The sequence below is a fragment of the Bidens hawaiensis genome, unplaced genomic scaffold (genome assembly GCF_021521415.1).
Source record: "Bidens hawaiensis isolate Kalapana, Puna unplaced genomic scaffold, B.hawaiensis_p1.1 tig00001016_1, whole genome shotgun sequence".
Classification (NCBI taxonomy): Eukaryota; Viridiplantae; Streptophyta; class Magnoliopsida; order Asterales; family Asteraceae; genus Bidens; species Bidens hawaiensis.
This window is the reverse complement of record NW_027491059.1, coordinates 2,648,812-2,672,530: the sequence shown is the minus strand read 5'-3', so window position 1 is coordinate 2,672,530 and position 23,719 is coordinate 2,648,812. Positions and strand designations below refer to the sequence as shown.

Here is a 23,719-nt window from a genome sequence, read left to right as displayed (position 1 = left end):
CACGACAAAAATAATAAAAATATTATTTCTGTTTGTGGGTTTAATGTTTGAAGGGTTTGGGAATTTGGAAGAATAATTGTTTGAAAGGAATTCGGTTGAGGTTTATTGGGAAGTGTGATTGATGCTAAAGGGTTTGGTGCTTTGGATTTTTTTTACGAAAACCGCCACTGTTAACCATTAGTTTTTATTAATAGATATTGTGAGAATTTATACAATTGTTTATCAATCAACGTGGAGACCGAAAACGTTATTGCTTTGTTTTCTTTTAGCCCTTTCTTGATCGGAAAGGAATCAAAGAGTAGTTTGATTATCGAGTCATGTCTGGTGATAAAGAAGCAGGGAGCTCAGAAACAATGAAAGAACCGATGGGTGGTTTTGTTTTGCAAGCACTGAAATTAACTTCGACCAATTATGCGTCATGGTCAGTTATGGTGAAAATTATCTTGGGTGCGAATGGTTGCATGATGCAATTGATAAAGAAAAGGGTGTAGGAATTGAAGAAAGAAAGAAGTTTATGGTGTTAGGTGTTATCTTCCAAACCCTACCTGAAGACGTGATGCTTCAGATGGCAAAGTATTCAGAACCGAAAGATGTTTGGGAAGCGTTAAGAGTTCGTTATCTTGGTGCAGAAAGAACTCAGAAAGCTCGTGTTCAAATGCTAAGAGCCGAGTTAAATGGATTGAAGATGGGGGAGACAGAAAGTATTGATGATTATGCAGCGAAGTTGGGTGGAGTACAGTCAAAGTACAAGAGCTTGGGAGCGGTACTTGAAGAAGAGGTTTTGGTAAGAAAATTCTTGAACTCTATGCCAGATAAATATACACCTGATGTTTCTTCGATGGAGCTACTCACAGACATCAAAACAATGGCGTTTGAAGATGTGGTTGGATGTTTAAAAGCATATGAAGAAAGAAGCAAGTTCAAGAATGTGACTGGAAGTTTATCCCAAAGTCAGCTCATGTTCACCTAAACTGAAAAGAAAGTTGAAAACTACCGCGGACGTGGTAGAGGCCGTGGAAAATACAATGGACGAGGAAGAGGGAATCCAAGATGGAATGATGAACGTGAGAATGATGAACGAGTTGAATACTGGAAAAAGAACCTGAGAGAATGGCAAGATAGAAGGAAGTATGTAACGTGCTACAACTGTGATAAGATTGGGCACTACTCGAATGAATGTAAAGAACTGAGCAAAGGGGATGAAGAAGTGAATTTGACAAAGAAAGAAGATGGCGTTGATCCTTTTTTGTTCATGGCAGTTTGTTCAATAAAGAGAGTAAGTTTGAATGAAGAGAGGGTTATCTCTGGTGTGTTTGAAAAGGATGAAAAAAATGAAGGAACGTGGTCCTTAGACAATGGTGCAAGTCATCATATGTCAGGAAAGATAGAGTTCTTTACTACCTTGGATGAACGATTTTCGAGTCAAGTGAAGTTTGGTGATGGATCCGAGATCGAAATCAAAGGTAAAGGTAATGTGACTGTGGTAAGTAAGACTTGTGAAAAGAAAACTTTTTGTGATGTTTTCTATATGCCTAAGTTGAAGACCAATCTTCTCAGCTTGGGACAGTTAGATGAAAAAGGATGTAAGATTGAAATAGCCAATGGGATATTGAGGCTATATGATCAGAAAAAGAGATTGTTGATGAAGATTCAGAGAAATCTGAATAGGACGTACAACATCAAGCTTCAGGTATGTTGTAATCCTAACAACTTCGAAGTTGAAAAGAAAGTAAGTTATGATGTGAAACCGATTATGAAAGTGAAGGATATTCGGTTCGGAACGATTCCAAATGATTTATTTGGAGTTGTTGAAACTATTGGTCAAGAACGAGTTGATGAGAAGAAGTGAGTTGAGAAGGGAAATAACAGTATGGATTTAAAGTTAAGCATGGAAGGAACTAATGCTAAGTTTGAGGAATCGGTGAAGCAAGTATGTTATGGTCAGCTGAAAAGAAGGAATAAAAGCGAGAAGATGAACAATTCAAGATTAAGGGGGTGAATGAAGAATAATCTTGAATTATTAATAAAGTTGAGGGTTTGTTTTGTAAGTTTATTTTAATATGGATTATTCTAGAATAAGTTTTCCTTGTTTCCTAAGTTAAGTTTGTATTGGAGAGCAAGTTTAGAAGGTCTATAAATAGGGTCTAGATTATTAGTTTTATGAGTGAGAGTCAAGAAGTCTTTTCTCGATGTAAGTTTGTTATACTCGTGATGTTTGTTTGAGAAGTTCGTTTGGTTATATGAAAAGATTCGAGGGTTGTCACCCCAATATCCCGTGTTCGTTTATTTATTCGTTCGCTTGATATGATTGTTTGATCCATCTGGGCCAACACTTTTGCCATATTGTCGAGAAATTGAGTCGGTTTCATTGTATATTTGAAAATGCAATGGCGTACGTCTGTTTGTTAAGTCTAGTGTTTGATTACATGACAGAGCTTTGGAACACTTTACTATATAGATAAGTAAAGAAAGCTTGTGAACTAATATCACAGTGCCTATATTTATATGTAATGCTAATAAGGTGCAAATAAGTACTATGGTTTAAACTTGAAATACAGTAAAGAACTTTAGTTTTACATATAATACCCATCCTCATTGCATACTTGAAAATGTCAATGACTTATGTCTAATTTTTTATGGCTGGTGTTTTATTATTTGTTGGATGTCTAATGTGCTCGTCTAGATAACTTATTACACCAAAGGCCAATTGGTCCAGTGGTATCCCCATGACTTTCCTCGTGGGAGGTTGTGAGCTTGAGTCTCGCCTAGAGCAATTTGCTCCCGGCTGAGCCAAGGGCTTTCACCGCTTCCCAGTTGTGGATTTCCTCCTAGGTGGATGTTCTGGGTCATCACGTTTTGTTCTTTGGGCAGAAGAGTGATCCATATGCCATAATCATTCTAGGTGTTCAGGTCTTTGTTGTTCAAATAATAATAATTATTATTATTATAATTTGTTACTATTTGACCTCGAGGTCAAACTTATACGCACTTTGAATTCGAGATCAACATGGATTTCACTACAAATGAATCATATGTTACCAATTATTGAGTTCTTTTCTCTAGGACTAATATGATGAGATGTTCTTGGAAACATATATGAATATGAATGCTCACATGACATCATAAATTCATAATTTTTGGCAATTAAGTACATAAGCATGAACATATAATAAAAAGGACAGGATACACTAACATATATGTGTGATCAGAATCAGAGGGCATGAAATCCAACAGATTGGTGAGTTAAAACCTCTGGATTTGTTGAGAAGGAGCGTGGATCATGTACTTCGTTTTCAAGTTCGTGCCTTTCCTTCAGCCACTTCGTTTTCTTCAACTGATCTCTAATAAGCCTGATCCCTAGATAAATGAAAGTGAATCCAAGAGTCCCATCACATATAGACACTAGAGCTTCTAAAATCCAGTTCATACCATGGTTGTCACGTGGCGCGGGCATGATAACTCAAGTTGCCGCAACATATGACACAGCCATGAACGATAATGCTATCCACGTTATCTTATGAGCTACCCCAACTATCGTGATCAGCGCCTTTCTCTTAAAAGGGATAATGCTGATTAGCACTACAACAACACAAATGGATACAAACAGTGCAATGTGATTGCTGATTGCGAAGATCTTGAAAGCTTGAGTTCTGCCCATGATTGCCTTGCCCTTTAGCGGTCCCTCCTGGTACACGCCACCAGGAGGATTCACGCTGGCTGTAAATGTGAACGTTGCCATCAATATGGCCACTAGTGTGATTGTGTTCCTCGCATTTTGTAGCGCCTCTCTGTGTAATTCTAAATGCTCTCTTGTCATGGTATTTTTGTCATGCTTGATTTTTTGTTGTTGCTGATGCTTCTGTTGTTCTTCTTCTTTTCGTATGATCTTTTGTCTGAGGACACTTTTATTTACATTTTTCACGGGTTCTACTTTCGGGCTGGTTTCATCTTCTGGAACAATTTCTTCTACACGAATTTCAGACGCCTCTATGTTCAAGTCGGTTGTCGGTAATTTAGTTGGATCAAGGATGCTGTTGTGATTCCCTACCGTTTGATAACCATTTGGCCCTTGTGTTTCACTCATGATGTACTCTGCAAACTGCGAACATTATCGATGCTAAAGTCATATAATATAGACTGAATATCGATATCTCATTGAACAAGCTAGAACTGTCAAGTTTATGATGTGGGATTGATTGCGCAAATGTTGGTCACGAATATGGGTGGGCAGGTCCGTCTCGTGGGTAAGCTAAATGAGGCCACTGCCTGCCCAAGTGTGTAGTTGACCCAAGCAAGTGCTTAGGACCCCCAATTTTTTTAAAATAATTAATATATTACGTACTTTAATTATTATATTGATGCATATTAGATAATTAGGTTGCATAATGCAGTTGAAAAAACTGAAGCTAGCGTGAAGTAGGGTGTTCTTCAGGTTAGTTTTTCGGGTTTCGGTTTTTTGGGTCGGGTTTTTTAGGTTACAAAATTTTAAATCTAGACCTGAAACCCAACCCAAATCTCTCACAGTTTCTTCAGGTTCGGGTAATTTCGTTTTTTTGCGAACCATGATTTGGATTTGCAGGTCGTTCTTGTTTTTTGGATTTGCACTTTTGCACTCCAATTTGAATTTGCACAATTTGAATATCACTGGAATGAATAATGGTTAGTAATTACTCTTTTTTAGTAGTAATTACTTATTAGTTTATTGTTTTATAATTATTTCATTAAACAATTTACATCAAATTAAGCTATAAAAGTGAATTTTATGATTTTTTTTTTTTGCAAACACAGGATATAATTAAAAATATATATATATAACATTAGCCCTGCCAGCTATAAACCTTTTCAGTCTATATTCTCGGTCCCAAGCCTGAGTAAAGAAGAAGTGTTTGTATGAGAAGTTTAAAAAAAAAAAACCTTAACTTAATGATTAGCTTGAGGCCTTTGAAAACCTTGGGCCGCCACTGAATGAGGCCATGACTTTAGACCTCTAATCTCACGGGGCTTCAATCTTAAATAGGGGTTATATATTATGGGTTTTTGAAAGTAGAGTTTTTTTAAAATTAGTTACTCATTGATGAGCCAAGTTAAGGAGGATTGTCTCATATCCATTTTCACGGCATATCATCTATATTCCATAATTCTTGGATACTCTCTGGTGCTATATGCATAAAGAAAATAAAAGGTCTCAACATTTTAGTTAGTTTTAGGCCTTAGAGAACGTTAAGCCGGCCCTGTGGGCGGGTGGTGATGTGAAAGAAGAGTGAAGAAAAAGACAACTTCACTCATTTGGTTATCACATTATTTTTCTTGATTGCCATATTGAGTTTCTAAATCGTTAATCGGATTACAAATTGCTAGAATTTCCCTATAAAAGGGAGCTCCATTTAATGGTTTAAGATTGAATATTCACTAATTTGTCAACTTTTCTTGAGAATTATTTTCTGTATTTTTATTTTTTGCCAGTATGCGTTGATCAAAAACGGAGATCTCTGTAACGACTGAGGATTGAATACTTAGGAATTTATCAACTTTTCTCCATGTTTTTATTTGCTTCCGCTCAGCGTTAGTTTACTAAGGTGAAAAGTGTAGGGACTAGAAAGTTCTTGCCTGGTCGAAACCTTCCCTTTGAGCAAGATCTTGAATGGTGTTACCAAATTGGTCAGCTTGGTAAAGGAGGTATGTTCCCTTAACCTTGAGGAAGCCATATACAAATTTGAAGGCATCAAACTTATCGTGTCTTATGGTAAGATGCAACGCGTTTTCTCCATGTTTTAATTGAACGTGGAATGATAAAGGAGCTATGGATGCAAACTCCTCTAAGATTGCCACGCTCCCGTTGATTGCAGCTAGGTGTAATGGCGCGTAGCCATTTTTATCGAATTGCAAAGCTTGGTCATGAGGGTCCGTCCTTAAGAGAAGTGTTGCGGTTTCCAGTTGCTCGTTTCTGCAAGCACAATGCAATGCCAATGAGCCATTTATGGGCTCCTGAGCAAGATTTGTCACATTTTCTAGTAACTTTCTAGCAATGGCTGCACCACCAACAAGAAAGGAGCCAATATCAATATAAACGTCAAAACGAACAAAGGTTCCAGTAAAATCTCACTCTGGCAGAACTACTTTTACGGTATAGAGAAAAACAAACATCACTATGTATCAACATCCATACCTGTTCGGCCTTTTGATGCAGCAACATGCAAACAAGCTGCAAAATCTACGATGTTCAACCAGCTAGAGTTTTTGAGGAAGAATTCAACAATCTCAACACGGCCATAGTTGCAAGCCAAGAACAAGGCATTTTTGTTGTCGTCGTTGAGTTTGGTAGCCACCCATTGGTTCTTCTCCATTAGCAACTTCACCACCTTCTCATGTCCCATTCGGAACGCTTCATGGATTGGCGTCTCTAACTTATCATTCCAGCAGCCACCATTTCTGGCCTCATTTCAAGAATAAGTGATACAATTTCAGCATTCTCGAATCTTGAAGCTAGGTGTAACACCGTATTGTTTGCAAATCTTCGTTCAACCACTTGTTCATCTTGTTCGATCATATTACTAAAGGCAGCTGTGTTATTTTCTACTATTGCCTGCATAACCTCCCATTCAGGAATTGCCATCTTGCTAGAGTGATTAAATAAAAAGTGGTGTGTGTTGTGTGTCTTTTAGAGAAAAATTTGTGTGAACCCTTTTGAATATACTACATTTATAAAGAGAAATTTTTGTATTTTATATATGACCATGGCTACTTAATTATTTGGTGAACACTTCTTTGGATCTACTATATGTCCCTTCTGAGCACCATTCTTCAGTTACATTTGTTTGGAAGGACACCTCTTTTGGTCCATTAGAAGGGTTAGCCAGTGTTTTGTCTTATTCACTTTAATTAATAGTGTATTGGTTTTATTAATCCTAGCTATAATTTTTTTTGTCCGTTGTCGGTCTCAACTAACGAATTAGTTGCTAACGGTCGCATCTTTTAACGTATTTGTTCCCAACGGACCGTGACATTTTCGTCCCAAGCATCTTTGGTAAAATCACATTGTTTCCCGAAAACTCAGCATTTTCGTCCCAAGCATCTTTGTAACCTTGGATCGGATCTTTGGAAACCTTTTTCAAATAAACCTTTATTAAGGTCGCTGAAATCAACCATCGTCAGAATCGGTTGGTGGTACTTAAGTGGTGGTGGTTGGTTGGTGGTGAGTTAGTTGGTGGAGGTGACGGTGTTTAGTGGTGTTCAGGTTAGTTTTCCGACCAAAAATGTGACTTTTCGGCCAAAAGCGTTTTTCTGGCAACCTGAAAGTAACAGCGTTAGGATTCTGTTAGTTGCGAATCATCGGGAACAAATACGTTAAAAGATGTGACCATCAGCAGCCAGCTCGTTAGTTGGAACCGGTAGTGACTAAAAGATGATGTTGGATTAATAAAAACCAATATGCATTAATTAATTAATAATTAAACCACATGAGACTTTTATTTTGAATGATAACTCGCACACTCTCTGCTCTATTCCTGAATTCGTCAAGTTAACATACAAAAATAAATTAACACATATAAATAAAAATAATATATAAAATGACTTTATTCGTTCGATAATATCCGAGTGTTGAAACCCGGGCGTTGGTAAAACCCGAATGTTACGGCAGCGAGTCAACACGAATTCGGTCGGTATCGGTTACGTTCGTTACATCGATAAAACTTGGGCATTGAAAGTCGGGCATAGGTAAAACCTGGGCATTACGACAGTGTGTCGACGCGAATTCGGTTGGTATTAGGGGGTGTTTGGGTGAGCTTTAAATTTGGTTATTTACTTTTTTGAAAAGCAAAAACCACTTTTGAAATCTCCAATTTGAAGTTTTTCGAGAAACTTTGCTAAACACCTTTTGTCGTTTTTCAACAAACAAATAAGCAAGTTTTAGAAGCTCAAAACAAAATGATACACTTATTTGAAAAGAAAAAAAATTAAATCATTTGAAAGTGTCATCAAATGAACCGATAAGATTAAGATTATAAGAACATTACGACTCCAAACTTTGCTATTTGTCTTATAAATATAATTTATTATATGCTATTATACATACATACATACATAAAATTCAAATTGATAATTAAACAGTTAATTGTCTTAACTCACTGATTAAATTAACGCTCAGGATGGACAACTTTAGGTTTTTACTAGTGCCCGGGTTTTACTGGTCTTTTTGTTTACTTCTGATATCGTAACGAACGTAATCGAAATCGACCAAATTTGCGTCGACTCAGCGTCGCAACGCCCGGGAACACTTAGGTTTTACCAACACTCGAGTTTTACCGACTCATTGTTGCAGGGTCGAATACCGACAACACTTGGGTTTTGCCGACTGAACAAATGTCGTTTTTTATATATTAATATTTTATATGCTCATCAACCGAACACATGGTAATGCACAACTGCAACGTGACATAAACATATTCGACCTACCCGCGTTATCTGACCTACCTAGGACAACGCACCAGGTAAAAAAAAACTAGTCATATTACATTTTCTGGTCTTTTCTAGGAATTGTATGAGCCTTTTCCCATTAATTTCGTCATTTGATTTTATTTTTCGTATCATTTGTTTATGTAAGAATGATATAAAGATTTTCCACTCAATTAAATCATTCAATATTTTTTATACTCGTGTCATATATTTTATGGTTTTTTCTAGAAATTGTATGTAACTTTCCACTAAATTTCATCATTTCATCCTATAATTTCATTTTGTATTCTTATTTAGTTTTTACGAACGGTACAAGACCTTCCACCCATTTTCATTATTTAGTTTTAACTTTTTAATGGTGGGAGACACCGCGCATATTGCGATTGTGCGGTGTGGCGAACTTTAAAAAATCGTTTAATTAAATGATACTGTAAAACTGAAACTTACTCGGATCTAGCATGCGCTAAAAATTAGTTTAAAAAAAAAAAAATTAATTACAACAAAAATAAAATTTTAACATAAAAGGCTAGCAAAATAGGAAAAAAAAATAGTTTGTTACTCATATTTCATTTTTCTTGTTTTTTTCTTAGAACTATTTGATAACTGTTCCTAAGTAATGCAAAAACCTATTAATCCTACATAGTTATGGTAAGCAAAGTATCATATATCATGATAGGCATAAGATTACTATTACACACCATTTGATCATAAAAGTAAATTTGAAAACTTTTGTTTTAGTAAACAAAAAAAAAAACGGTTTTGTAGGCTAAATTTGGGCCTTTTATTCTCTGCCTTTCCTTATCAAGATGATCCATGTAGTATAAGAGTGTGCTAACTCTTGGATCAGCTCCTCACCATAAACACACACAAAACCGACATCTTCTGATATCTTTTACTTTTATTTCTGGAAAGCATTGCTAATTGCAATTGCAGCTGGAGTAGTTGCACTTGCTGGCCTGTACTTCTACCTCAACAATAGTTTCTAAACACTTATAATCTGATTTCAGTTTTGTAGATTCTGATTGTTCTTGTTTTCAATTAATTTTGTATCTTCTGGTTATCATCCAGCATATTCATATAATCAAATCAAGATGTATCTTTTTGTCATTCTGTTGGTATGTGTAAGTGTTACATGTTTGTAACTTAGTATTGCATTCATTTGACAAAAGAAAGGGTCAATATCAAAAGGGAAAATAACCAAAATGCCCTTTTAACCAGTCAAAGTAAACAAAATGTCTATTTTGACCCCTTTTTCACCCCCAAAATGTTCACCTCGAATCCAGTTGACCCGGCTACTTACTGATCATCACCAAACGAGATTTTCAACCAACAAAATTCGGCCCGACCTTTAAGTTTGGCGCGTGGCCTTATGGGTTTATGAGGATTCCCAACCTTTAAGTTTGGCGCTTGGCCATATGGGTTTATGAGGATTCCCAACCTTTAAGTTTGGCGCGTGGCCTTATGGGTTTATGAGGATTCCCAACCTTTAATTTTGGCGCTTGCCTTATGGGTTTATGAGGATTCCCAACCTTTAAGTTTGGCGCTTGGCCTTATGGGTTTATGAGGATTCCCAACCTTTAAGTTAGGCGCGTGGCCTTATGGGTTTATGAGGATTCCCAACCTTTAAGTTTGGCGCTTGGCCTTATGGGTTTATGAGGATTCCCAACCTTTAAGTTTGGCGCATGGCCTTATGTGCGCATGCACGGCGACGGAGTGGTGACTCGCGGGCGCGCGTGCATGGCGGAGAGTTGCGCTCACGCATGTCGGCGGAATGGTGACCCGCCAGCGAGCATGCGTGGTGGCAGTCTTCTGCGCAAAACCCACATGGTGGAGGTCTTTTGCGCGAAACCCGCATGGTGGTTCCCGCGGTGGCACATGCATGGCTGCGGAGTGAGAATCCGCGAGCGCGCGTGCATGGCGGCGGAAGTCTGGTAATTTTTGGATCTACAATTTGAGAGATCTGTAATTTTAAACCTAAAATCCAGGTCTGTAATCTAGATCTAGATCTGTAAATCAGATCTAGATAGATCTGAAGCTCGTAGCGGAGAGAATTTAAAACCATCACAGATCCGGAGGCTTGATCATCCGTATCAGGTAGTTTCTTTTTTGCACAGATCTGGAAGCCTCTTTTAGATCTATGGATCTTTTTGAGTTTTAATAGAACAAGCCTTGAAGCCTTTTTCTGTAAACTTCCAGATCTGGGTTTTTCCTGGGAGAGATCTGACAGCCGAGACGAAAATCGAAGGGTAGTTCGTTGCCGTCCCACTGATGGCGCCAATGTCGAAGCATGAAATGAATCTGACCTGATCCATGACGATGTTTCCACGGATTTCGAGATGAACGAACCGCGACTTGATCTTCTTCTTCGATTGCTTGAGACCTGCAATGGCTTTTCGGGGGTGTGGAGGTAGAGGTGCACAAACCGGTTTTTTTGAAAAAACCGGTTCGGTTATTAACCGGACCGGTTTTTTTTATCCAGAAAAAAACCGGTTCGGTTAATAACCGGACCGGTTATTAACCGGTTTTTGTCAATGAAAACTCAAACCGGCCAAACCGGTTTGGACCGGTTTAGAAACCGGTTAGAACCGGTTATTAAACCGGTTTTTTTTACAACCGGTTTTTAATAACCGGTCTAACCGGTTAACCGGTTTTTTTTTTTTTTTTTTTTTTTTTTTTTTTTTTTTTGCTTTAGGGTTTAGGGTTTAGGGTTTCGTTTCGTGGGGATGACCCGAACGACGGTTTCTCCCGTGTTCGAGGCACCCATGTTGACCGATGAAGCAGCACTTTGGGAGGCCATGATAATCGACTACGAATTAAGAGTGGTATACTCGAGTATGAAATAAACGACTACGAAAGAAGAGCGTTTGGAGTTGTATAATCGCGTATGAAATAAACGTTTAGAGCGTTTGGAGTTGTATAATCAAGTGTGATCTAACCAATACCCAACCTAAACTATATATAGATGTTTGTGGGGGTAAAATGGTAAAAAAACAAAAAAAAAAACGGCTAAAAAACGGTCAAAAAAAAAAAAAACGGCTATAAAGCCGTTTGGTAACGTTCGAAAACCGGTTTAACCGGTTAACCGGTTATTAAAAAACCGGTTAACCGGTTTTTTTTTATAACGGTAATAAACCGGTTATTTTAAAAACCGGTTAACCGGTTTTTTAATAACCGGTTATTAAAAAAAACCGGTTATAAAAAAAACCGGTTATAAAACCGGTTTTGGCTCCAAAACGTATAACCGATACGTAAACCGGTTACGTAAACCGGTCAAACCGGTTTTTAAAAAAACCGGTTTTTAAAAAACCGGTTTCCGGTTGAACCGGCCAAACCGGTTCCGTAACCGGTTTTTTTGAACACCTCTATGTGGAGGTGACTGCTAAGAAATCATGAGGATCTCTTGTTTACAGACACAAAAATAGGGTGGTGGCTCTTATTGAGCATGACCCCCTAACAAGGAGGTGGAGACCTCCTTATATAGAGAGCCTCATGGCCACCATCATGGTACCCTAATGGGCCTAGCCCAGTTAGGGTTACCTCCACAAAACCCCCTCAGCCCAATAACATTGTATTAGTCCATATAATAAAATAAGCCAAACATAATAAATTTAGGGTCGTAAAACCGGGTTTAGTACCACACCCCTACAAGCCCCCCAAGTCCAGTGTTGCTCCTAGGCGTGCAAGCGTTTAAGTGGAGCGCTGGACTTTATAAGGTGTGTTAGGACATGAGGCGGTTTTTTTTTCCCTTTTCTTCGGCCTTGTCTTTATTGTCTTCGAGTTTTGGGAGGTTTTCTCCATGATGGTGACATGTTGTGATCTTTATGATAATGATGGTGCACTGGCATGAATAAGATATAGCACGCATCATAACAATAGTGGCGCGAGGCCTGATTAAAGATAGAGCGCGCGTCTCGCTAATGATGCTTAATAGTTTGCGCGCGAGGTAGCTTACGAGCTATAAGAATAATGAAGCTTGCGCGCGAGGCGATTTACGAGCTATAAAATAATGAAGCTTGCGCGCGAGGCGACTTACGAGCTATAAAATAATGAAGCTTGTGCGCGAGGCGACTTACGAGCTATAAAATAATGAAGCTTGCGCGCAATGTCGACTTACGATAGTGGCGCGAGGCCTGATAAAAGATAGAGCGCGCATCTCGATAATGATGCTCAATAGTTTGCGCGCGAGGCGACTTACGAGCTATAAAATAATGAAGCTTGCGCACGTTGCGGCTTATGAGCTATAATATGACGATAATGACTGGCCCACAAGGGCCTCTTCTACGCAGGATGACTATCCCAGCTTGTTTTCAAGATAATAATGGAGGCGCAGTCGGCCAGATAATAATAAAGTCATATGTGCTTGTGCGACTCGTAGCCGAACCTGCAAAAACATATCAAATTAGCGCGTGGCCGTTTGGATATTGTTAGGCTCCCGCCCTAAGATTCGGATGTCTTCCATCGCGATAATGTAGTGGTGGTATACCACGATAGTCCCCTAGTTCATTGCTGCCAAATAAAGTTGTCCTTATTCTGATTTGGGATTAGACTATTCTCATTTGTTGTGTCGCTTGCGCATAGGTTTTGGCTTTGTGTCATGCGCAGATGCGCTTGCGCATAGGCTTTGGCTTTGTGTCATGCGCCACGCGCAGATGTTGCATGCGTGCGCGTAGACTGTGTGTCATGCGCCACGCGCAGATGTTGCATGCGCGTGCGCGTAGACTTTGTGCCATGCGCAGATGTTTCATGCGCTTGCGCACAGGCTGTGTCACGCGCCATGCGCAGATGTTGCGTGCGCTGATGTGATATGCGTGAGCATATGATGCGTAAGCATATGTAATATGCGTGAGCATATGTGATGCGTGAGCATAAGTGGTGCATGAGCATGTGATATGCGACTTCGCTCAAGCATCATGGCGGTGCGCATGTAGAATGGCGAAATGGTTGACCCGCGGTGGCGCGCATGTGACGTGGCTTGGCGCTAGAATGGTTGACCCGCGAGGGCTTGTGTTAATAGGTTTAATTATGACGGCATGTTGAACGGAGCGGAGCCGCGTTCGGTCTTGTATTCGGCGGGAAGCCGTATGGGTTTATGAGGATTCCCAACCTTTAAGTTTGGCACATGGCCTTATGGGTTTGAGGATTCCCAATCTTTAAGTTTGGCGCGTGGCCTTTTGGGTTTATGAGGATTCCCAACCTTTAAGTTTGGCGCATGGCCTTATGGGTTTATGAGGATTCCCAACCTTTAATTTTGGCGCTTGGCCTTATGGGTTTATGAGGATTCCCAACCTTTAAGTTTGGTGCTTGGCCTTATGGGTTTATGAGGATTCCCGACCTTTAAGTTTGGCGCGTGGCCTTATGGGTTTATGAGGATTCCCAACCTTTAAGTTTGGCGCATGACCTTATGGGTTTATGAGGATTCCCAACCTTTAAGTTTGGCGCTTGGCCTTATGGGTTTATGAGGATTCCCAACCTTTAAGTTTGGCGCATGGCCTTATGTGCGCATGCACGGCGACGGAGTGGTGACTCGCGGGCGCGCGTGCATGGCGGAGAGTTGCGCTCACGCATGTCGGCGGAATGGTGACCCGCCAGCGAGCATGCGTGGTGGCAGTCTTCTGCGCAAAACCCACATGGTGGAGGTCTTTTGCGCGAAACCCGCATGGTGGTTCCCGCGGTGGCACATGCATGGCTGCGGAGTGAGAATCCGCGAGCGCGCGTGCAAGGCGGCGGAAGTCTGGTAATTTTTGGATCTACAATTTGAGAGATCTGTAATTTTAAACCTAAAATCCAGGTCTGTAATCTAGATCTAGATCTGTAAATCAAATCTAGATAGATCTGAAGCTCGTAGCGGAGAGAATTTAAAACCATCACAGATCCGGAGGCTTGATCATCCGAATCGGGTAGTTTCTTTTTTGCACAGATCTGGAAGCCTCTTTTAGATCTATGGATCTTTTTGAGTTTTAATAGAACAAGCCTTGAAGCCTTTTTCTGTAAACTTCCAGATCTGGGTTTTTCCTGGGAGAGATCTGACAGCCGAGACGAAAATCGAAGGGTAGTTCGTTGCCGTCCCACGGATGGCGCCAATGTCGAAGCATGAAATGAATCTGACCTGATCCATGACGATGTTTCCACGGATTTCGAGATGAACGAACCGCGACTTGATCTTCTTCTTCGATTGCTTGAGACCTGCAATGGCTTTTCGGGGGTGTGGAGGTGACTGCTAAGAAATCATGAGGATCTCTTGTTTACAGACACAAAAATAGGGTGGTGGCTCTTATTGAGCATGACCCCCTAACAAGGAGGTGGAGACCTCCTTATATAGAGAGCCTCATGGCCACCATCATGGTACCCTAATGGGCCTAGCCCAATTAGGGTTACCTCCACAAAACCCCCTCAGCCCAATAACATTGTATTAGTCCATATAATAAAATAAGCCAAACATAATAAATTTAGGGTCGTAAAACCGGGTTTAGTACCATACCCCTACAGTAGATATTCATTGTTTTTCCAAGTAGTTCATAAACAAGTTGTTTGTGACTGAACAGGAATATTTGTCTGTAAGTTGAAGGACGATGGGACACTTAATTTTTCATGTTACATTGATTTTGCCAAATTTCTGAAGACGATGAAGAAAGCTGGAAAGAATGCAAAGATAGCATGTTGGCAGGTTGGAGAATGTTCAAGCAACATGATTGTAGAAGAACAACCCAAGCACCTAGGATATGGAAACCATGGTAATGGGTATGATTATAACTTGGGTTATCTGGCAAATGAAAGGAACTTTGCCCACAAGCGCCTAGGATGTTCGGGGAATGCAGAAGACTGTCATAGTAATCCCAAAGAGATCGCCGGTTCTGAGGAAGATTCGATGGTGAAAATAATCCAAAATGCTGCAGTATAATGTGATTAAAATTTTATAGGACATACTAATGTTGCCTTTAGTTCTAAGTTGCAGCTTCCAGCTGTAAGTTGCAGTTAAAATTAATGGACTTGTTTTTCCTATGTTTTCACTTTAAGGAGAGAAGCAATTATTTATCATATAAGTAAAACCATCTTAAGCATGTGTTGACATGTTAAATTGTTAATCATATGTAATTGTTAAAAATGTGTGAAACCACAATCAGCTTGATAATAACTTGGTTATTTTGATGATTAACAAATTAGAATAAATGATAGGTTAATTCATCATTGTCTTCCTCGTGAAAATGAAAATTCATTAGTACATAGTACAAAAGGGACTAAAACTGAGACGAAGAACGATAAAGTCATTTTCTTTCTTTCGAAAATAAAGAAACTATATTAAATGAAGCCCAAAGTAACCCTAAATAGGTGTCCGAGTACATAAATAGATGTGTGGGAACAAAACGTATTCATTCAAAACCCTACCAAACAAATCTCCAAAGTCCATCAATTGGATTCGTCACTACCAAACGGTATACTTCTATCTCTTAATCCAATTCCTTCATTTTAGTTTATGGTTGTTTAATAGAAATGTATCTGCGTTATGCTGTTTTGATATTGACATATATGTGCGTGTTGGTGTGTTTATTACTATCTGGAACCATAGTTGAGTGATTTTGGCCATCGCATACTACTTATGTTAGTTACTATATAGTTTAATATAAGTTTTGTAAATTTGATATTTTAAACAAACTATTATTATTATATAGTATTTTTTAGGGTTTTTTTGTTTGGCCACAAATCCTTCTCACATTTCTCATTTTTGTCTCCCTTTGCATTTTAACTTTACTCTACTTTAAATGTACAAAATTTTATAGTACAAAGTTTTTAAATATAACTTTGGTTGCTAGAATTTGAAACAAAACTATATATTATTATGAATAGAAAAGTTTTTAAAGTTAAATCATCTGTTAAATCAACACTAACTGTTTGTATCCTTTAGGCATAATCTAGATATGCAGGCTAAAAAGATTGGAGTCCTTTCAGACATGGTTGAAATTTAACTTTTAACACATAAAAGTTCATATTTATATAATCATATATTTTATATGTTGTGTTCTTGTTTCAGACATGCACCATGAAGGTAGACGACACCGGAAAACCATATCTTGGTGATCTGCATAGGGTGATGAAAACTTTTGAAGGTATGTTTGTTTTCTTGTGTGTTTAAACATGTAGATAGTCATTGTTTTTTCTAGGATTTGATAAGCGTGCTGGTTGTGGTTGAACATGACTCATGGATATTAAAAGTGTTAGGCGCACTCAAGGCGCACAGGCCTCTCTAAGAGCCTAGGCGCAAGGCAAAAAAAACATGGGCCTCAAACAAAAAAGTGTATTTAAATAAAATATATTATGTAAAGCAAAATATCACTTTTTTCAATTACCAAAAGATTCCAATAACATACTCTTCAACATAAAGTATCAGAATCATCTCAAATCCCAAAATATATCAACAAAACAATATATATCATCAAAACAACTGTAAATTCAAAGATAATAAACTGAGCATCTTCAATTAAAATGATAAACAGGTTATTCAACAACAAACTAAATAATTTTAAAGTATATGAAGCATGAGCATGTTTAATTATTGTTAAAAAAATTCATCATTGTTAATAAAAAGCATGCTTCTTCAATTAACTAAAGTTTAAGAAATATGAGAATCGATCACGGTTAAAAGTTACATGCTTTTATTAACATCAAAATAAAAGCATTGAAAGGATTGAAACCGAGATGAAAATCAAAATAAACGATAGGTCATTTTCTTTCAAGAAACCATTGGGCCTCCATTAAGTGAAGTGGAGGCCCAAAGTAACCCACTATATAAATAGGTGTGAGTGAGACACTCAAAACCTAGACACTCAAACCCTAACAAACAAAGAAACAAACTGCAGTCTGCTTCCATTACACTACTCAGTAAACTTCTATCTTCATTACATTTTGGCTGTTCAATAGAAATGTATCTAGGTTTTCATTTTAGTTGTTCAATAGAAATGTATATATGCTGCTTTGATATTGACATTACTACTTGTTCAGTTCAATAGAAATGTATCTAGGTTTTCGATGATCGATGTGATTCGGTTAGTTAGGGCTTCGTGAAATGATGCGTTTGTTTTGACTCTCGTCTTTCTGTCAGTGGCTGATTTTGACCATATATTTTGCATCCATACACCACAGTTGACTGAGTTTGATCATCGCATATTACTACTTATGTTACTTATTATATATATAGTTTAATATAAGTATGATATTAAACTATATATAATTTAAACAAACTATTATTATTATTAATATATTATTTTTACTTTTAAATAAAAAATAATATGTTAAATCTATACTAACGGTCAGTTTCTATCCTTTTAGCATAAACCAGATATGAGGTACAATTTGGCTAGAGTCCTTGTAGACATGGTTGAACATTATTAACTTTTAACACATAAAAGTTCATATTTGTATAACCATTTCATATATGTTAATATATATCTTGTGTTCTTGTTTCAGACCTGCACCTTCAAGATAGACAACACCGGTGACAACTATCTTGCTGATATGGGTAAAGTGCATGGAATTTTTCAAAGTATGTTTGTTTGATTTATGTGTATTTAAACCTGTAGATATTTCATTGTTTTTCCTAGGATTTGATAAACGTGCTGTTTGTGGCTGAACAGGCGTAACTCAAAGTACTTTGGTGGGGCCGATGGGATTGTGCAAGTTAAAGGTCTGGTCTATGTAGATTGATTTCTAACGGTTACCGAGAATTGTAGATTTATAAAGCTGGTAGAGTTTGACTTTAAACGTGTCGCTCCCAATCGTGAGCAAGATCAAGTCCCGAAAACAACACGAGATAAAGGCCATCCAAGATGTTGAGGTATGATGTGATTGGAGTTTTATAGGTAGTTGAGACTTGAGATATTAATATTCTAACCTATTATTATTGTACTTTAAGGAAAGGAGGCATATTTTGTGCATGTATTGACATGTTTATCGTATGTAATTGTTAGGATGGTTGAAGTACTAATTCTATCTCTTGAGTATTAATATCTTGGTTATTATGATGGCAATAAAATAGTTATTAGGCTGTAGCCGTCGCTTGAGTTGGGCCGGTTTATAAACGAGTCGAGCCCAAGCCATGGGTGGCTTGCTCTCGTTAGCTCGGCTTGATTTGGCTCGATTATTTTACCTATACTTTATTATATTATTATGTGTGTGTAATTTGTATGTACATATGAACAAGCGGTTTCTAATAGTTTGTTCATTGGTTTTAAACGTTTTGTTGATCAAAAAAATGGCTTTCTGTTAAAAAATATTTTATCTTCTGTAAGTTTATTAGCATATTACAATTTGAAATTACAAACCCAATGATATAACCATAGTTGTCGTGCTTTGGGAACCAAACGTTATACGGCAAGTAGTTATGTAGTGCCACAAATGAAAATGATATTCTTGAAAGGTCAAGTGATGCAATTTCATAGCAGCTGGCTTTTGGTGTGTTGAAATACCAATTTGAATAAATCAGACTGGATGCGGGAGCTGCAGTGCGTGCTATGTAGAAACATTCTGATGAGTCATGACTGTAATTCTTCTACTGCAACAACGGATTCAGATTCATATGCTCAAATGTCAACTAATAAGTTTAAGTTTAAGTTTAAATAAGCTAGAATTCTTGAGGTTGCATACGTGTTAAAGATGAACTTACTTTTGCCCCTTTACCCAGTCGGACCCCTAACCGTTTATCATAAACAAAAATGACAGTCAACTTTATGGTATAAAAAGGGACTATATACCACCTCGGCCCTTCACAATAACGAGCCTCATCGGTTGCTGAGGCCCAGCTACCCTTTAGGCCAGCCTTGATCCAGATGTTTATTTCACAAGTCACTCATGTTTATGTCAACTCCATTATGTACCAATGTATTATCATTGGAATAACCAAGTTATTATTAAACTGATTGTGGTTTCACACATTCTAACAATTACATATGATTAACAATTTAACATGTCAACACATGCACAAGAAATTATATGATAAATATCCTTAAAGTGAAAATATAGAAAAGACAAGTCCACTAATTTTAACTAAAGGCAATATTATTATGTCATATTTCAATCACATTATACTGCAGCATTTTAGATTATTTTCACCATCGAATCTTCCTTGGAACCGGCGATGTCTTTGGGATCACTATGGCGCCCGCCACAGTCTTCTGCATTCCCCGAACATCCTAGGCGCTTGTGGGCAAAGTTCCTTTCATTTGCTGGATAACCCAAGTTATAATCATACCCATTACCATGGTTTCCATATCCTAGGTGCTTGGGTGTTCTTCTACAATCATGTTGCTTGAACATTTTCCAACCTGCCAACTTACCATCTTTGCATTCTTTCTAGCTTTCATCATTGTCTTCAGAAATTTGGCAAAATCGATGTAACATGAAATATTAATTGTCCCATCGTCCTTCAACTTACAGACAAATATTCCTGTTCAGCCACAAACAACATGTTTATTAAATACTAGGAAAAACAATGAATATCTACAGGTTTAGATACCTTGACGGTGAAGTTTTGAAACACTTTTAATTATCATTACCATCGTATGATAATATGATTTATTATTAACGTCTACCTTGATGGTGAGGTTTTGAAACAAGAACACAGCATATATTAGCATATATATGATCACACAAATATATACAGTATGTGTACAAAGTTAACGTCAAACCGCGAATGAAAGGTTTTCATTCTTTTTGTGCTTGAGTTTCTTGAATGCCTTCATAGCTGGTTTGCCAAGAGGATGGAAACGTTAGTATTGATTTAATATCGATATCACAAAAAAACATGATGATATATCCCTAAAGTGAGAATTATTACAAAACATAAAATTATACAAAGAACAAAAACTATGCTTAAAGTTTTGTTTTTACGCGTTGTTTTTGAACATAAAAACAATAATTTTATAGTTTTATCTAAGCATGCTATATAGATACATGAAAAACAAAACTAAGGCACAAAATTAATAATCACCTACGTTTACATGATGATATCATGATCACTGTTTTAATTATTGTAACTAGAAAAGGTTTATGTTTTATTTTTTCCCTTGTACGAATTTGTGTTTTGCATATATAATCCACGTACATATGCTTCTTATTAAAAAAAACGATTCCATTGTGTTAACAATTACTTGCATGTATAAATTAGTAAGGATGGAACCATGGGTTTACCTGTGCTCATGAATGAAAAACAAGTCATCGATCGATATGGGATGTCTTGAACAATGAATACAAAGGTTTGAGAGAATGAATTAGTTGGAGTTTAAATATATAACTTCATTCCCGGTAGTAAATAGGAAAGATATTCTGATTTAATTAAGCAAAAGATTATTCTTTCATAAAATATATTTATTTTATTTTGTCCTAATAATTTTAATAAGTTTTAGCAATGCTAATACCCTCACTTTGCATGAATACCATATAAGTATAAACTATAAACTTTATAAAATGATATTGTTTCTGTAAATAAAAAACAGTACATTCGCTTTTATTTTATTTACTTGAGAGACCCATAAAAATTAAAAAGGAACAAAAAACCCAAATTTGCGTTATAATTTCAAAGCCCAAAAGGTGTCGGCTAAGACTTAGCCAACTTGTCTCTCATGGAGCAATCTGACTAGATATTTTTCGCCTTCTGACAAGACTTATCTTGTCTTCCGACTTCCGAGTTCCAACAAGAGTTTTTTTTGTGGCTTCCACAAGGAGGAACCCCCCCTTCTCAGTGACGAGCTCACGGTGTCTGTTTTGCAGGTTATCAGAAGAACCATCTTCCAAGGGTCTAACCCCTCGTGGGAAATATCTCTCCAACCCCCAGGTTACCAGTAATCTACCCGGGGTCCGGTTAGTGTTTCTTCATTGGCGCCATCCGTGCATAAAGCTAGAACTACAATTTTCTCCAGTTTTTTCAAAACTTTCGACAAAAGATGGTTAGAGAAATTCCGGTAACCACAACCCCAGCTATTGGGGGGAATACCGGCAACACAGTTTTTACAAACACTACTCCGGCTACCGAAGCCGGAGCAAGTGAAGTAAATTTTACGAACACTACCCCACTTACTAAAGCAGGGGCAAGAGCAGTAAATGACCACCTACTGGGATCCACCGATACCCAGTTTGAAAAACGAAGACTCCCCCGCCAGACTCTCGACGAAGTCAAGGCATGGGCGGAGGCACGACAAAAGGAATTCCAGGCTGAGTTGAACGAACGCTTGCGTTCCGTGCAACAGGCCGACGAATTCGAATACTGGGAGGATGACTCGGAGGAATCCGACTCCGACGCGAACCCTCGTCATAAGGCAAAAGGGAAGCGTAAAGAAACGGAAACCCAACCGAAAAGGCATTTTGGACAAGCCTTCAAACCAAAAAGCATAGATGGAAGTCCACGAGACTTCTCTAAAACGTTCAGACCAAACGTTACAAATGCAGGAACGTCCAAATTTGCAAGGGACATTGCTGAAGCAATTGCCCCGAAGAGTGCTAAACAAATGCCTAACATAGGCACATATGACGGCCTATCTGATCCAGACGATCATTTGAACAGGTTCATAGCGGGGGCAACCGTTAGCAATTGGACGGAACCCACGTGGTGTTACATGTTCCAAATGACGCTGGTAGGGGCTGCTAGGGCTTGGTTCGATCGTTTACCGGTTAACCACATTTACGACTGGGCAGACTTCCAGCAGAAGTTTAGCCAACACTTCAGCCAGCAGCGAAAGTATACCGAGGAGCAATGGACAATCCTCAAATGCACACGGGAAGAAGATGAATCTCTGCCAAACTTCATCACTCGCTTCAACTCAAAGAAGTTAAGTTTGGGCAATATCAGCGAGGATCTTGTTCGCGCAGCCTTCATCCAGGGCGCGCAGGACCCAGAGCTTATCCGCACCCTAACGGGTAAAGATGGAATGCCATCCACATGGGATGGCATCATGACAGCAGCCAAACGCTATGCGGAAACGGAGAAGCAACTGGGTAGAGACCTTCCGCAGAGCACAAACCTTTACACCCAGAGGACGAGAGAGGACAACGTCCTCACCGCCCGATTGAACAAAAAACGGAAGCAAGGCATTTGGCAGTCAAGGGTAAACTTTGACACCTCATCCGGCTTACAGCACCGATTGGGTGAAAGGGATAATGTAAAGCCGCACCGGAACTCCAGATGGACGCCACTTACCAAAAGCGTCACTGACATATTTGCTACTGAAGAACTCCCATGGCCAAAGCCTCCAGTAATCCGACATCGTCACGATGCTGATCGGAGCAAGTACTGTGACTATCACAGAACAAAAGGCCACAACACTGAAGAATGCATAGACGTAAAAGACATGGTCGAAACATTCGTCAGAGATGGGACGCTCGCGCACCTCGTGGCGAAATAAAAGCTAAGCAGGCAGGCAGGTGCGTGTGGAACCACGGCTGGGGTAAACACGAATAAAAAATCAGCTTCAATAGAGACTACATGCTGCGTAAAGAACGAGATCCCGAAACAGGTGCGTGTCGGCTCGATGGCACTCCTGTCCCAACATGGAAGGGAGTTCAATTACACAGTTTGCATGTAATCAATTCCAATTTGTAAAGAGAAGGCCAAGAGCCACTTCTAATGGAAATGATTCTCTCTAAGAATATCGAAGCTGATGATTTTACATTTATACTTTTCTGGACACTAATATGCCGGTTTTCACCGCATAATTACGTGAAGTCAGTGAATGGGAAGGCGGTCCTACCCGCACGAACCCAATAACGTGACAAACCTTCACGCAGGTCAGTTGAAGGGGAAAAAGTTCAGCACCCAAAAATGAAAGTGCCGGTCTATCCGCATGAATCATTAAGGAAACTGAATAATAACCTGTCAACAACCGCGCGTCGAACGGTTAAAACTATCCAACACTGGTGACGACATTCACATTACGTGAAGTCGTTGCGTGGGAAGGCGGTCTTACCCGCACGAACCCAATAACGTGGCAAACCTTCACGCAGGTCAGTTGAAGGAGTTCATCCCATTAAATGAAAGTGCCGGTCTATCCGCATGAATCATGAAAGGAAAATGAACACTAACCTATCGACAACCGCGCGTCGAACGGTTCAAAACAAAATTCTTAAAAAGGTAAGAAAACCTACACGCAGGTCAGGTATGGGTAAAGTTTTGCCATCCTAAGTGCAAGTGACGGTTCTACCCGCACAATCACGAAAGAGGAAACAAAACTTCACACCTATTATCAACCACGTTCAAAGGTTAACTTATCCTCAAAAAGTAAGAAAA

The 23,719-nt window shown here is 38.6% G+C and overlaps 1 pseudogene; it reads right to left on the bottom strand.

Moving 5' to 3' along the window:
* Positions 1-5,561: 5,561 nt before the first annotated feature.
* On the bottom strand, positions 5,562-6,641 carry LOC143551727 (uncharacterized; annotated as a pseudogene).
* Between the last annotated feature and the right edge of the window lie 17,078 nt (positions 6,642-23,719).